This window comes from Salmo salar, chromosome ssa06, assembly GCF_905237065.1.
Source record: "Salmo salar chromosome ssa06, Ssal_v3.1, whole genome shotgun sequence".
Taxonomy (NCBI): Eukaryota; Metazoa; Chordata; class Actinopteri; order Salmoniformes; family Salmonidae; genus Salmo; species Salmo salar.
In genome coordinates, this window is record NC_059447.1 from 53,905,294 (window position 1) to 53,922,542 (window position 17,249).

Below are 17,249 nucleotides of genomic sequence, written 5' to 3' on the forward strand. Positions count from 1 at the left end.
CGGCTCTCTGAACCTATTAAGAGGTGGCTTCTATCTTCAATATAATCATTAATTCAGAAGGTTAAACCCATAGGTTTTAGGCCTGCAGTAGGTTATAATAAACATAAAATTGCATGTCAATTCATAAACCATGTCCCATGGAATCGGTACATCGAAAATCTCTTCCCAACTATTTTGCAATCTATATGGCACAGCTGTCAATTTTTTGGTCCTTAAATGAAACTGGTATATATTTGTATTTACAGTGAGGGAAAAAAGTATTTGATCCCCTGCTGATTTTGTACGCTTGCCCACAGTCAAAGAAATGATCAGTCTATAATTTTAATGGTAGGTTTATTTGAACAGTGAGAGACAGAATAACAAAAAAATATCCAGAAAAACATATGTCAAAAATGTTATAAATTGATTTGCATTTTAATGAGGGAACAACTGTCGGTGGTCCCATCTTGCCCAGGGAGGTTAACATAACACTATTGCTTGATGCTAACTTAAATAATGTTGTTGACTTTACTGGAATGATTGAGTAAAGTGTACTTAAATGATGTAACAACTCGCGAGTGAAGTTTACTTAAACACAAATTAGTTAAGCTCACTTGAACATGAAAACTTGCTACTCAAATGGTTCAAGGAAAGCGATTGCCTTAAACCTATTAAGTTGCAACAACTCAATATACAGTAATTTCATCAAGAATGACAAAACACATGCATAATAGGAAGATCAATTGGGAATCAGTTGATAGAGTGACCACATATAAGTACCTGAGAAAACGAAATAGACAATAAACTTGAATTCAATGGCTGTGCCTTTGCCAAGATAAATAAATTGCAACAGAGAATGTTTTTTTAATGCAAACTGAACCATTTTAATATCGACCGCCGTATCTTACAAATGTTCTATAAATCTGTCCTGCAGACAGTCTGTCCTTTGGTCTGATATGCATGTTCGGAAACATGCAAGTGGAAGTCAAGCTTCTGCCTTTGGCTGTGGTCGATTCCTTTTCAATTCAGTCAATTCAGGAAGAAAACTGAAATTCCAATATCAATTCCAATTTTCCTCATTGCCTCCTATGAAAAAAATAAATAAATTGGAATTTCTGTTTATTTCCTGAATTGAAATGGAATTAACCCCAACCCTGACCTCCAAATCTCAATTGCATTTCCTTGATTCATTGTGTCCTCTCTCCTCGCCTCCTTCTCAAATCCCTTTGGAAAAGATGGTGAGAGGTCCCCCTCCAGTGAAGGCTGGTGACTTGAAAAATTGAGGAGGATGGGAGACCCATGGTATATGCGCGGAACACACGGAGACATCAAAGTGTGTTTCACAAATCGTGAAAGAGTAAGTATTTTAACCGAAAGCATTTAATAAAGACATTTATAGTACAATATTGTGGGGAATGGGAATGAGAGTTGGTGGGGCTCCCTGCCTGTGCCATCAAACCCCTACAACTCATCCAGAACGCCGCAGCCCGTCTGGTGTTCAACCTTCCCAAGTTCTCTCACGTCACCCCGCTCCTCCGCACACTCCACTGGCTTCCAGTTGAAGCTCGCATCTGCTACAAGACCATGGTGCTTGCCTACGGAGCTGTGAGGGGAACGGCACCTCCGTACCTTCAGGCTCTGATCAGTCCCTACACCCAAAGAAGGGCACTGCGTTCATCCACCTCTGGCCTGCTCGCCTCCGTACCTCTGCGGAAGCACAGTTCCCGCTCAGCCCAGTCAAAACTGTTCGCTGCTCTGGCACCCCAATGGTGGAACAAGCTCCCTCACGACGCCAGGACAGCGGAGTCAATCACCACCTTCCGGAGACACCTGAAACCCCACCTCTTTAAGGAATACCTGGGATAGGATTAAGTAATCCTTCTAAACCCCCCCACCCTCCCCCCAAAAAGATATAGATGTACTATTGTAAAGTGGTTGTTCCACTGGATATCATAAGGTGAATGCACCAATTTGTAAGTCGCTCTGGATAAGAGCGTCTGCTAAATGACGTAAATGTAAATGTAAATGTAAATGAAAGGGCTACATACACCGTTTTGGGAAGGGATCAGTGATTGAATGAGGCTTGAGTTGAGGTGCTCAGAGGCTTGACTTCAGTGCAGGACAGGATTTGACTGGGAAGACAAATAACAATAATACAACACACTACACAGTTAGACAAATGAGCTCAGAATGAGTTAGTTTAAGCAAGGAGGGAAATCATTGATCTGTAATAATGTGATTGTGTATGTGATTGACTCTACATACTGTAATGAGAGAAAATTGATAGGGGTACTCACAGTGCTTGGAGAGGAAACATTAAATGTGCCAGTGGATGAGCGGGCATATGAGACGTGGCTTCAGTTCATGTCAGGAGAGAGTTGACAATGGTAGTGGAGTGCAGCTGTCATCACCTCTCAATCAGGGAATAGGAGGGAACTTTCCTGTAAATATAAATAGCAGATACATTCCATTACAGCTGTGCCATCGTAGGTTTGAACAACAAGTTTCTCCATGAAGTTAAACACAGACTGCGCATCTCGCCCACTTGACACATCGAACTAGCCCAAGAAACTTTCCTGAATAAAGCCCTGCTCATCTACATACCTGATGATATCTGACAACTGCAAGTAGACTGGTGGCACCATAGGTCCCAGTGTGAGGGGGCCATTTTTACCCACTGGGGCCCAGAGTTTTTCATTATCTGTTAACCTAACCAGGAAAACGTTGGACCGTATAAGGTATGACAGTGATTCATCAGTAAAAAGGTTTTATAAGGGCTATGATGGGACAAGTTTTTCCTAATCAGGTCACATGGTTTTAGAAAACGGAGAAGAAAAACTCCTGGCCCCGGGGGTAGAGGGTTCTCTCGACCCAGACACAGAGACAACAACTGATAGACAATAGAACTCACAGGGCTGAGCTTGTTTTATGCATGTTTGCATCATGCAGGTCTATGCAAATTGACTCACATCTGTCATCACTATTATGTTGATTGATTAAGTCCAGTTAGTCATTTTGGATTGGAAACATATAGGCAAAAGGCTCAAATTGGGCTGGCTGTTGACGTCAACAGTGAAGAGGCGACTCCGGGATGCTGGCCTTCTAGGCAGAGTTCCTCTGTCCAGTGTCTGTTCTTTTGCCCTTCTTAATATTTCAATTTTATTGGCCAGACTTTTTCTTTGCAACTCTACCAATTTATGTTGAGACTGGTGTTTTGCGGGTACTATTTAATGAAGCTGCCAGTTGAGGCGTCTGTTTCTTAAACTAGACACTCCAATATACTTGTCCTCTTGATCAGTTGTGCACCGGGGCCTCCCACTCCTCTTTCTATTCTGGTTAGAGCCAGTTTGCTCTATTCTGTGAAGGGAGTAGTACACAGCGTTGTACAAGATCTTCAGTTTCTTGCATGGAATAGCCTTCATTTCTCAGAACAAGATTAGACTGACGAGTTTCAGAAAAAAGGTCTTTGTTTCTGGCCATTTTGAGCCTGTAATCAAACCCAGAAATGCTGATGCTCCAGATACTCAACTAGTCTAAAGAAGGCCAGTTTAATTGCTTCTGTAATCAGAACAGTTTTCAGCTGTGCTAACATAATTGCAAATATCTCCCTGAAAAAAAAAAAATCTCAAACACTTTTTTGGTTACTTGATTCTATATGTGTTATTTCATAGTTTTGATGTCTTCACTATTATTCTACAAAATAGTCAAACTAAAGCAAAACCCTGGAATGAGGTGTGTCCAAACATTTGACTGGTAATGTATATATAAATAAAGAGAATCCATATTCCTGCTCTGACCGTAGAACGTGCCTCAAAATATCAAGGGCTCGGACAATTAATCAGAGTGCACACTGGAGAAAAGCCTTTCTCCTGCTTTGACTCTGGGGAGAGTTTCAACAGAGCCCACTTAAAATCACACCAACATATACACAGAGAAGAGAAGCCTTACAGCTGCTCTGACTGTGGCGAAGAGTTTCTCCTGATTGGATAACTTAAAATGTCACCAGCTAATTTAATGTATTTTATTTAAACTTTATTTAACTAGGCAAGTCAGTTAAGAACAAATTCTTATTTACAATAACAGCCTGCTTTGACTCTGGGGAGAGTTTCAACAGAGCCCACTTAAAATCACACCAACATATACACAGAGAAGAGAAGCCTTACAGCTGCTCTGACTGTGGCGAAGAGTTTCTCCTGATTGGATAACTTAAAATGTCACCAGCTAATTTATTGTATTTTATTTAAACTTTATTTAACTAGGCAAGTCAGTTAAGAACAAAATCTTAATTACAATGACAGCCTACCAAAAACCAAAAGGCCTCCTGCGGGGACATGGTCTGGGATTAAAAATATAGGACAAAACACATCATGACAATAGACACAACACTACATATAGAGAGACCTAAGACAACATAGCTTGGCAGCAACACATGACAACACAGCATGGTAGCAACACATGACAGCAGCACAACATATTGTACAAATATTATTGGGCACAGACAACAGCACAGAGGGCAAGAAGGTAGAGACAACAATACATCACGCAAAGCAGCCACAACTGTCAGTAAGAGTGTCCATGATTGAGTCTTTGAATGAAGAAATTGAGATAAAACTGTCCAGTTTGAGTGTTTGTTGCAGCTCGTTCCAGTCGCTAGCTGCAGCAAACTGAAAAGAGCCCGGCCTGCCAGCACCAAGATCACCAAGGCCACCTTGAGCCTCTCGGAGGCCGTCCCGGCATGACGGGCCAGGTGGAGGTCACACTGCAGGAGAAACCCCCTACGATGAGCTGGGGTGCCGTCAAACCGCTCGGGGAGGGGAAGATCGGACCAGGTGATGTAGATGGTGGCTGGAACAACCGCGGGGAGCTGGGAAGGTGGTGGTGAAGCCTGCAGTTGGCGTACGGCCCGGAGCACCTCGTCCATGGCAGTTCCAAGGCGCTCCAGGCACGAGTTGTGGTAGCGGAGCTTCGCTCCTACAGCGGAGAGGTCGGGATGTCCTGCTGCTTCCTGTTTTCTTGGGTTGGTCATTCTGTCAGGGGTGTAGAGAGGAGGAGGCAGTCGCAGGTTTAGAACTACTGAATTTATTTAAGCACCATAGAGCAAAGCGGGACGAAACCCAAATGCTGTTGTGCTTTAAATATATCTTCAGAAACAAAAAGGCACAGGGCGAACCCAAAGTGCAAAATATAAAGTACTCAGGAAATAGTAGGAGACTCCTCTCAGGAAAACAAGTAATATTTACAATGACCGACAAAGACAAATGGCAGAGTGAGTGTATATACATACAGTGATAGAGTGGGGATTGGAACCAGGTGTGTGTAATGATGACAAGACAAGTCTGGGTTTGATGAGTGAAGGGCGTTTGCCAGCAGTAGGTTCTGCAGCAGCTGGAAGGCCGGCGACGCCGAACGCCTGAGCTGGACAGGAGCGAAGACTGGTGTGACAGTTATAAATGTAAGTAATGCTATGCCTGTATGATCTGATTTCTGAATTAAATATATTGTTGACTCTACTTTCAACTGGCCTTTAACAAATTAGTCATAACAACATGGTTTCGATGTCCTTTAAACTTCAATCCTTAGCTCTGATTCAACCACAAAGGATTGAAGACAGTGGAGGCTGCTGAGGGGAGGACGGCTCATAATAACGGCTGGAAACCATGTGTTTAATGTATTTGATACCATTCCACTTATTCCGCTCCAGCCATTATCACAAGAGCGTACTCCCCAATTAAGGTGCCACCAACCTCCTGTGATTGAAGACCATGGACCTGTCTTCGGGATAAGCTGGAAAAATTGCCAAGAACCATCAGGCATGGCAAGGGCTTATTGCTGCCTTATGTTCCACAAGTAGAAAAGTAAAGTACTTTCTATAGTCATTGTCTGTAATGCTGGTAAACGTGTGTGTAATGTCCTATTGGATGTGCAAGGACTATCAGCTAAATATTACAGTGTGACCTACACACTGCTTTCAGTGTGGCAGTCAGTGAGGTCAGAGATCACTCATCTCTTCATACAGCACAGTAAATTGAGTCCTTCAGAACCTGCTGGTGGAGCCTGGTCAGATGCTGCACAGAGGGCACCACTAGTGGAAGGGAGTCAGTTGCAAGAACCACTTCCTCTATCTTGCTATAAACCCTCTTAAGGGAAGAAGCATCTTCCTCCCGACAGATTAAAATAGATTAAAACAAAAATGTAGTTGCAGGGCAACATTTTCTGAATAGCATGTCATTGTAAATTAACAAAACAGTCGTTTATTGCCACACATTATCTTGGCAGCAAACTTGCACCTAAGCCCAATTTCTCACACAACCCACCCTTATATCTAAGCTATATTGCTTTATCTACACCCCACCTTATTATTATTGATACAATCCAGTCTAGACCTTAGATATGACATTGTATTTATTAACCATGGGGTCATGCTTATTTGCAGATACATATTTTCCTTTAGAAATACATGTAGCATGTACTTACAATAACCCTACTCTTTAAGGAGTCTAATTACCTACATGATGCATTTCTATTAATAATAAATGATAGAAACCAGGCATATCAATGGATATATGAATGGATATAACCAGGCATATCAATGGGTATAAGGATAGTTTATTAAGGATAGTTTTACAAAAACTTGTAAAGTCCTGGAGATTCAGAGTAGATCAGGGGGCATAGATCCTCCTGACATTTCCTTTTGGCCATTTTAGCTCAGGGTCCTACTCCACCCATTGATGCTGGAGCTCTTTAACTGGTTGTTAACCCATAGCTGGGGCAGTGGTTGGGTGTGTCTACTTGTCAGTGGGCATGCACATTATACCTCTGTGGCCCAATGCTGCTGGAAGATCGTAAGCAGTTTAGCCTGAGTCATTTGTATTTGTATTTATTATGGATCCCCATTAGCTTCTGCCATGGGGTCTTCCTGGTGTCCAGCAAAATTAAGGCAGTTTATACAATTTTAAAAACATTACAATACATTCACAGACTGTGTGCCCTCAGGCCCCTACTTCACCACTACCACATACTGTATATACAGTACAAAATCCATATGTACGTGTGTGTATAGTGCGTATGCTATCGTGTGTGTATGTGTGTGTATGCATGTGTCTGTGCCTATTTTTGTGTTGCTTCACAGTCCCCGTTGTTCCAGAAGGTGTTTTTTTTATCTGTTTTTTAAATCTAAATTTACTGCTTGCATGAGTTACTTGATATGGTATAGAGTTCCATGTAGTCATGGCTCTATTTAGTACTGTGCACCTTCCATAGTCTGTTCTGATCTTGGGGACTGTGAAGAGACCTCTTGTGACATGTCTTGTGGGGTATGCATGGGTGTCTGAGCTGTGCGCCAGTAATTCAAACAGACAGCTCGGTGCATTCAACATGGCAATACCTCTCATAAATACAAGGAGTGATGAAGTCAATCTCTCCTCCACTTTGAGCTAGGAGAGATTGACATGCATCTTATTAATATTAGCTCTGAACCAAATTGCAATTTTCCTAAGTCCTTTTTTGTGGCATCTGACCACACGACTGAACAGTAGTCCAGGTGCGACAAAACTAGGGCCTGTAGGACCTGCGTTGGTTGACAGTGCTATCAAGTAGGTAGAGCAGCGCCTTATCATGGACATACTTCTCTCCATCTTAGCTACTGTTGTATCAATATGACAGTTTACAAACCAGGGTAACTCCAAGCAGTTTAGTCACCTAAATTTCCAAATTATTTTTACAAGATTTAGTTGAGTTTTAGGGTTTGGTCAATGATTTGTCCCAAATACAATGCTTTTAGTTTTAGAAATATTTAGGACTATCTTATTCCTTGCCACCCATTCTGAAACTAAGTGCAACTCTTTAAGTGTTGCATTCATTTCAGTCTCTGTAGTAGCTGACATGTATAGTATTGAGTCATCTGCATACATATACACTCTGGCATTCCTCAAAGCCAGTGGTATGTCATTAGTAAAGATTTTTTTTACCTGTTAGGGCTAGGGGGCAGTATTGACACAGCCGGATAAAAAACGTACCCGATTTAATCTGGTTACTACTCCTGCCCAGTAACTAGAATATGCATATAATTATTGGCTTTGGATAGAAAACACCCTAAAGTTTCTAAAACTGTTTGAATGGTGTCTGTGAGTATAACAGAACTCATATGGCAGGCCAAAACCTGAGAAGATTTCAAGCAGGAAGTGGCCTGTCTGAGAAGTAGTGTTTCATCTTGGCTCTTTTTATTGAAGACTCAGGATCTGTGCAATAACGTGACACTTCCTACGTCTTCCATAGGCTCTCAGAGCCCGGGAAAAAGCTGAACGATATCGAGGCAGGCTCTGGCTGAAACACTTTATCGCTTTTGGCAAGTGGCCACTCAGAGTACTATGGGCTTAGGCGCGTGCCTGCGTCGACCGAATGCTTTCTTTTCCTTTGTCTGTTTACCTAAACGCAGATTCCCGGTCGGAATATTATCGCTTTTTTATGAGAAAAATGGCATAAAAATTGATTTTAAACAGCGGTTGACATGCTTCCAAGTACGGTAATGGAATATTTAGAATTTTTTTGGCACGAATTGCGCCATGCTCGCCACCCTTATTTACCCTTTAGGATAGTGTCTTGAACGCACGAACAAAACGCCGCTATTTGGATATAACGATGGATTATTTTGGACCAAACCAACATTTGTTATTGAAGTAGAAGTCCTGGGAGTGCATTCTGACGAAGACAACAAAGGTAATAACATTTTTCTTATAGTAAATCTGACTTTGATGAGTGCTAAACTTGCTGGGTGTCTAAATAGCTAGCCCTGTGATGCCGGGCTATCTACTGAGAATATTGCAAAATGTGCTTTCACCGAAAAGCTATTTTAAAATCGGACATATCGAGTGCATAGAGGAGTTCTGTATCTATAATTCTTAAAATAATTGTTATGCTTTTTGTGAACGTTTATCGTGAGTAATTTAGTAAATTCACCGGCAGTGTTCGGTGGGAATGCTAGTCACATGCTAGTCACATGCTAATGTAAAAAGCTGGTTTTTGATATAAATATGAACTTGATTGAACAAAACATGCATGTATTGTATAACATAATGTCCTAGGGTTGTCATCTGATGAAGATCATCAAAGGTTAGTGCTACATTTAGCTGTGGTTTGGGTTTATGTGACATTATATGCTAGCTTGAAAAATGGGTGTCTGATTATTTCTGGCTGGGTACTCTGCTGACATAATCTAATGTTTTGCTTTCGTTGTAAAGCCTTTATGAAATCGGACAGTGTGGTTAGATTAACGAGAGTCTTATCTTTAAAATGGTGTAAAATAGTCATATTTTTGAAAAATTGAAGTAATAGCATTTCTAAGGTATTTGAATAACGCGCCACAGGATTCAACTGGCTGTTGAGTAGGTGGGATGCAAGCGTCCCACCTAGCCCATAGAGGTTAAGTAATGGGCCTAGACAAATGCCCTGGGGAGTTCCTGATTCTGCCTGGATTATGTTGTCATGATAGCCAGTTACCATGTGTTGCCATGAGGAGTCACTGCAAGGGTTTTGGTAGTGGAGAGGCTACTAGCAGGGGGATCCTTAATACATCTAGTTCCAACCTGTGGCCCTTGGCTACGCACTTGACACACCACTTACCCTGTGGTAGAACCACCAACACACAACTCACAAATTAGGGATACAACATTTTTGTGCAGTGACATTTATTTTAGAAATGATACTCACTTTTGCAGCACAAGACATGATGCCAGTAGGAGGATAAGTGCAGTGGTGGAAAAAGTATCACATTCTCATACTTGAGTAAAAGTAAAGTTACCTTAAAAAATGACTCAAGTAAAAGTTAGTAAAACACTACTTGAGTAAAAGTCTAAAAGTATTTGGTTTTAAATGTACTTAAGTATGAAAAGTAAAAGTATAAATCATTTAAAATGTTTTATATTAAGCAAACCAGACGACAGGTTTTTTTTATTTACGCATAGCCAGGGGCACAGTTAAACATTCAAACGAAGCATTTGTGTTCAGTGAGTCTGCCAGATCAGAGGCAGTAGGGATGACCAGGGATGTTCTCTTGATAAGTGCATGAATTAGACCATTTTCTTGCCCTGCTAAGCATTCAAAATGTAATGAATACTTTTGGGTTTCAGGAAAAATGTAAGAAGTAAAATGTACATTATTTTCTTTAGGAATGTAGTGGAGTAAAAGTAAAAGTAGTTAAAAATATAAATAGTAAAGTACAGATACCCCAAAAAACGACTTAAGTACTTTACACCACTCGATAAGTGGTAGTATGAAGTTGGATGTAGGAGTGATGAGCATGTATTAAAATGGACAAAGAACATTTGTCCATATACAGTATCTCTTAAACTTGCTGACTTCAAATGGATATCTTTGTTTCCTCTTCCCAATGTAAGAAAACCTGCTCCCGACTCGTTTATTCTACCTTTCCGCTTTAGAGAAACCTAAAAATACTTGGTCCGCTCACACTAATTTGTCTGTGTTTCTGTGTTGCATTCTCAAATGAACATTATCTTTTTGTTCAGTCATAAGCTCTCCAATTAGTTTTATTTGATTGTCACAATTTCTTTAGGATATCAACCATGTGAGCCCATTTTACAGCTGATAATGACAGGCAATGCCAATGCAGCCATAGGCATACAGCAGTGGTTCTCAACTCCAGTTCTTGAGTACAGCACACATTTTTGTTGTAGCCCCGGACAAACATACCTGATTCAACTCATTGAGGGCCTGATGATTAGTTGACAAGTTGAATCAGGGGTGTTTGTCGGGGCTACAATAAAACTGTACTGTTAGGTGTACTCGGGGACCGTAGTTGAGAACCATTGCTCTACAGTATGATGACATTAGCCTTATGGGCATTTGCAATGCACCCCTTGACATTGTGCATCTGAAGTAGAGAATAACTATCTTATTAACTCACATATTGTTTACATATGTTCTAAATTTAAAAATGATACCAGTAGACAATGTACGAGGCTAATCATTATACTAGATTTTGTACATGCCTTGTGCTGACATGACATTGTTTAGTGCAAATCCAACCCTTGTGATCTAGTTGGGGAAATGTCTGTTAGCAGGAGAGGATGAGATCCTTAGCTTAAAACATACACACAACTACTACCACCAAGTTCAATGCCAGATACTTTTTCCCCAGCAGGTCTGAGTGGCACTTGGAGGTTCCACTGTGGTAATGAAGATGGTTTGCCTAAGATTACCACAACAATTACATTGTCTCTGCTAAATGTGTTTAAATTGTAAAAGAAAGACAATAGTTGGGCTATAAGAAGTACTTTTCATTCAATGAGGCTAGGCAAAGCAGAGATGACAAAATATTTTCCATTTCCCCCATACAACAATAGAGCATATAAAGTACAGTATGTTTAAAATATCAGCAATTGTCTTTTACACATTTCAGATTACATTATATATACTGTATATATTCATACAGTTTAATAAATCCTGTTGGGGATAGGGGGCAGTATTTGCACGGCTGGATAAAAAACGTACCCGATTTAAACTGTTTAATACTCTTGCCCAGAAACGAGAATATGCATATAATTAGTAGATTTGGATAGAAAACACTCTAAAGTTTCTAAAACTGTTTGAATGGTGTCTGTGAGTATAACAGAACTCATATGGCAGTCAAAACCCTGAGACAAATCCTAACATTAAGTGGAAATCTGATGTGTGGAATCACTTCAAGCCTTTGCCATTGAAACACACAGTGAGTTAGGATTCATTTTTCACTTCCCAAGGCTTCCACTAGATGTCAACAGTCTTTACAAAGTGGTTTGAGTGTTCTCCTGTAAAAACTGACCGAACGAGAAGGCTGTAAACTAGGTCACAGGCGGATGGCCATGTCTACTATGACGCGCATGCGTGTGGGGACCCTTTCTTTCCGAAACGTTTTATAAGACAATGCAATCGTCCGCCTTGAATATTATTGAAGTTCTGATTGAAAAAGGCAAGATTCTCTAGTCTGATAAAAACCAACTTTGGCCTGAATGCCAAGCATCATGTCTGGAGGAAACCTGGCACCATCGATACGGTGAAGCATGGTGGTCGCAGCACATGGTGGTGGCAGCATCATGTTGTGGGAATGTTTGTCCCGATGCAGGGACTTGGATATTAGTCAAGATTGAGGGAAAGATGAACGGAGCAGAGTACAGAGAGATCCTTGATGAAAACTTGCTCCGGAGTGTCAGGACCTCAGACTGGGGCGAAGTTTCACCTTCCAACAGGACAACGACCCTAAGCACACAGCCAAGACAACGCAGGAGTGGCTTCAGGACAAGTCAATGAATGTTCTTGAGTGGCCCAGCCAGAGCCCGGACTTGAACCCAATCAAACATCTCTGGAGAAACTTGAAAATAGCTGTGCAGAAATGCTCCTGACAGAGCTTGAGAGTATCTACAGAGAAGAATGGAAGGAACTCCCCAAAAATAAGTGTGGCAAGTTTGTAGCATCATACCCAAGAAGACTCAACGCTGTAACCGCTGACCCAGACGGCTGCACCTAGAAAGTGAAGCACGAATCCAGAGATATTTTCAACCATCTGTGTGTAAAAGGTTATGATGCTTACGGCTGTTGCAGTGACCGTATTACCACCATACCAGTAGTCATGGGTCATGACCGCTGTCAAATTCCACATGACTTAGGTAATCTCCTTTTCTGCACTCTGGACATGTGTTGGTAGTACCCAACTCACTAAAGACCATCAGGTCGCTAATACCCTGTTAGGCCTACTCAGTGCTCTATTGCCCCTCTAACCAAGCGGTTCCCAAATTACGGGTCACGATATGGAAATTGGGTCTTGGGAGAATTTCCAAAATCCTTAAAATCCCCAGCTGCAATAAATGCAGCCTCAGGATATGTGGTTTCCAGTTTGCATAAAGTCCAGTGAAGTTCTTTGAGGGTTGTTGTGGTATCGGCTTGATGGGGAATATACACTGCTATGACTATAACCGAAGAGAATTCTCTTGGGAGGTAATATGGTCTGCATTTGATTGTGAGGTATTCTAGGTTGGGTGAACAAAAGGACTTGAGTTTCTGTATTTTATCACATTCACACCATGAGTAGTTCATCATAAAACATACATCCCTGCCCTTCTTTAGATATTTATTCCTGTCTGTGCAATGAACTGACAACCCAACTGGCTGTACGGACTCAGACAGTGTATTCCGAGAGAGCCATGTTTCCGTGAAACAGAGTATGTTACAATCCCTGATGTTTCTGTGGAAGGGAATCCTCACTCTGAGCTTGTCAACTTTATTATCCAGAGACTGAACATTAGTGAGTAATATACTGGGAAGTGGTGGGTGGTGTGAGCGCCTCCTGAGTCGGACTAGAAGTCCACTCCGAGTACCTCTTCTCCGCCGGCGGTATTTTGGGTGAATGGGCAAGACAAAAGATTTAAGTGCCTTTGAACGGGGTATGGTAGTAGGTGCCAGGTGCACCGGTTTGAGTGTGTCAAGAACTGCAACGCTGCTGGGTTTTTCACACTAAACAGTTTCCCAAGAAAGGTCCACCACCCAAAGGACATCCTGCCAGTGGAGGCTGCTGAGGTGAGGATGGCTCATAATAATGGTTGAAACGGAGCAAATGGATTAGCATCAAACAAATGGAAACCATGTGTTTGATGTATTTTGATACCATCCCGCCTATTCTGCTCCAGCCGTTACTATGAGCCCGTCCTCCCCAATTAAGGTGCCACCAACCTCCTGTGCATCCAGCCAACTTGACACAACTGTGGGAAGCATTGAAGTCAACATGAGCCAGCATCCCTGTAGGAGGCTTTCGACACCTTGTAGTGCATACCCACCAAAATTGAGGCTGTTCTGGAGGCAAAAGGAGGTACAAATCAATATTAAGAAGGTGTTCCTAAAGTTTTGTACACTCCGTGTATGTGGGGAAGGGTATAAAACAATCACAATTTGGATATCTATGGACAGTTCTTTGAACTTCAAGGTATAGTTTCTGCTCTGACATGCACTGTCACCTTTGGGACCTCATATAGACAGGTGTTTCTTTCTCAATCTTGTCCAAACAATTGAATTGGCCACAGGTGGACTCCAATCAAGTTGTAGTGATGTCTCAAGGATGATCAAAGGAAATTAGATACACGTGAGCTTAATTTGGAGTGCCAGAGAAAAGAGGTGTGAATATTTATGTAAATGAGATATTTTTGTAGTTCAAATGTGCAAACATTTCTAAAAACATATTTTCACTTTGTCACAATGGGCTATTGTGTGTAGATGGGTGAGAATAAAATCAATTTAATCCATTTTGAATTCAGGCTGTAACGCAACAAAATGTGGAATAGGTCAAGGGGTATGAATACTTTCTAAAGGCACTGTACATAACATGAATTAAACAAAAGCATTTATTAGGTACACATGGCAGTGGCTTGCTATATAAAGCAGGCAGACAGGCATTCAGTTACTGTTCAAGTTAGAATATGCAAAACGAGTGACCTAAGCAACTTTGAACGTGGTATGATTGTCGCCGCCAGGCACGCCGGTTCCAGTATCTCAGAAACGGCCGGCCTCCTGGGCTTTTTTTTATAGTAAAAGCATTGCATGAATCTATCATCGTATTTGTAGGTACGAGACAAAAACAGCCTGTTATAAAAATGGCATGCAAATCTATGTCATTTACATATTAGGAGAATATTTTTTTAATACCACTCAAATTACTTGTTTGCAAAGAAACTGTTCCTGTTTGCAAACAATTAAATCTGAGACGTCATTAGGAATCTGAGCATGGCACTTTCAAAAGTTAGGACTACCTTTCCACCCCCAGACAGAGTAGGCCTACCAACGCAGAAAAATATAAACTTTAATGTCACGGATCCCCCCGTACTGATGCTCATTCTGTTCACCAGTTCTGGAGGTCTACGTCACCGCCTTTCTAGGCTTCATTGAACGGGATTCATTATCATCAACCCCGGACTGTCTTGTCTGATTACACACACCTGGTTCCCATTTCCCCTGATTAGTATGGTATATATGTTCCCGCTGTTCCCTCTGTCTTTGTCGGTTATTGTTCCCATGTCCATTGGTGGTGTGAGTACCTATGCATTGGTGCAGCTGTTATGCTGCGTGCTATATATATATATATATATATATATTGTGTATCACGGGTATCGTCTCGTGGCGTTCAACAAGGTTAACCCTCGCTCTTTTGTTTGGGTACAGCTCAGTGTTTTTGTATACGTGTTTGTTTTGGGTGTATTAAAAAACCCTTGTGTATTCCTGTGCCTGTCTCAAATCCTTTATACCAGCGTGACATTTAACCGCTGGCTACTCTTCTTCTGTGGCTTTACCCAATGAAAGAAGGTCATCAGTGTTTGCCTGTCTGGGTTTAAACATCTTCCACTGTACATAAAGTGAATAGCTTAATCAATTGATAGTGACAGAATTAGATTACCTCCCAAGCAAAGTCAATTTTTTTGTCTCCTCGGCTATAGAAGGTTGTAGCTCAGCCTCTGAATGCCAATGATATCCCCATATGCATCGGAGTTATGTCTTTTCCTGGTATTTCACAGCTTGTTTCTAGCATAAAGCATACACCCTTAATTTGAGTCTTGGTTTTAATTTGAGTCTTGGTTGTAACTTAGCCTAACTCCCTGCCAGTGAGGGACTGTTATTTAAAGAGTGTGTGTGGTGGGTGGAGGAACTGACAGACAAATCTATCGATATAGCAGCCTATAGCCTAATTTCGTCTGTGAAATGGGTAGGCCTACCTCTTTTTCCTTAAATAAAGAAATACGCTCCAGCACAAAGCCCTCTTATTGTTAGTCTAGTCGACTTAAAATGAAGATGGTTGAAATGAATTATACCTATTTGAATTTCCCTACTTTCAGCATGAATCTGGCTTATTGTGAGGTCATTAAGTCTAAATACATAACTCTCAAATTGAACAAAACATAGGCTATAGGCTAGTCCATGCACAAGATAATCAACAAATATTCAGAAGATGCCTTTGACTCCTGAACTGCCACCATAGGCCTAGCACAGCAATTACTTATCAAGCAATTACAAAGCACTTACTGATCAAAAACAAACGTTTTTGATCAGCAAGAACAGAGCAGGCAGGAGCTTTGGGTTAGAATATCCATTGCAGTGTGTAATGCAGCCTAGTTGTATTTACACTATCCCAGCAGCTAACTTAGAAATATAACATTTCTCTGTGCTTCTCTGAGCATGCACTTCGTAGTCTTTAGGCTATGGATCATTTGATTGAGACCACACTAAATAGCCTATAGGCATACTTGATCTTGTGCGCTCAGCGGAAAATCAGAGATGAGTGGCGGCATCGAGCACACATCGATATATACAGTATAGCCTGATAAGCAACTAACTAAAACACTGAGAAATATAGAAATTGTATCAATTACAAATTAACTGACCCTCTCCTGGACTAGATTAAAAAAAAATACTAAACCCGACCCTTGACTGAATTTGAAAAAACATGACCCTCCCCCATTTTCCTCCAGAAAACCCTTCTGTACATTTTTATCCATCCCTTACTACTGTTAGGGATTCTCATTCCAACGCCATGAGAGACAGTGCCACAGATTTTGTGCCATGTCGATTCAAGAGCCGTACCGGCCAGAACACATTTTTATATACGGCAGTGGTAGAGTGGAACATACTCCCGGCTGAGATAAAAACTGTTTCTGCCGGTCTCAGGTTCAAACAGTCCTACAAGGTTTGATTAATATTGATATAGCCTCCTAGCCAGGTTTAAAGCCACTCTGAGCTAGTGGAATGATAGATGTGTACTGTATTAGCTTCTCTTGTATATACAGTGCATTCAGAAAGTATTCAGAACCCTTGACTTTTTCCACATTTTGTTATGTTACAGCCTCATTGATGAGAAAAAAAAATCTTTAATTCATTTTACAATCTACACACAATACCACATAATGACAAAGCGAAAACCTAACATAACAAATGAATAACAGAAATACCTTTTACATAAGTATTCAGACCCTTTGCTATGAGTCTCGAAATTTAGCTCAGAAGCATCCTGTTTCCATTGATAATCCTTGAGTCCACCTGTGGTAAATTCAATTGACTTGACAAGGCACACACCTGTCTATATACATACACTACCGTTCAAAAGTTTGGGGTCACTTAGAAATGTCCTTGTTTTTTAAATAAAAGCATCATTTTTGTCCATTAAAATAACATAAAATTGATCAGAAATACAGTGTAGACATTGTTAATGTTGTAAATTACTATTGTAGCTAGAAACGGCAGATTTT

At 41.0% G+C, this 17,249-nt stretch overlaps 1 protein-coding gene across 1 annotated transcript in view; it reads right to left on the minus strand.

Moving 5' to 3' along the window:
• Positions 1-1,896: 1,896 nt before the first annotated feature.
• LOC106607643 (MAP/microtubule affinity-regulating kinase 3) overlaps positions 1,897-17,249 on the minus strand; it is a 218,468-nt gene continuing 203,115 nt past the window's right edge. The window contains exons 16-17 of the transcript XR_006770269.1: positions 2,277-2,420; positions 1,897-2,111 (exon numbers count right to left, since the gene is read on the minus strand). The gene's annotated coding sequence lies outside the window, so the exon portion shown is untranslated. The remainder of the gene's footprint in view (positions 2,112-2,276; positions 2,421-17,249) is intronic.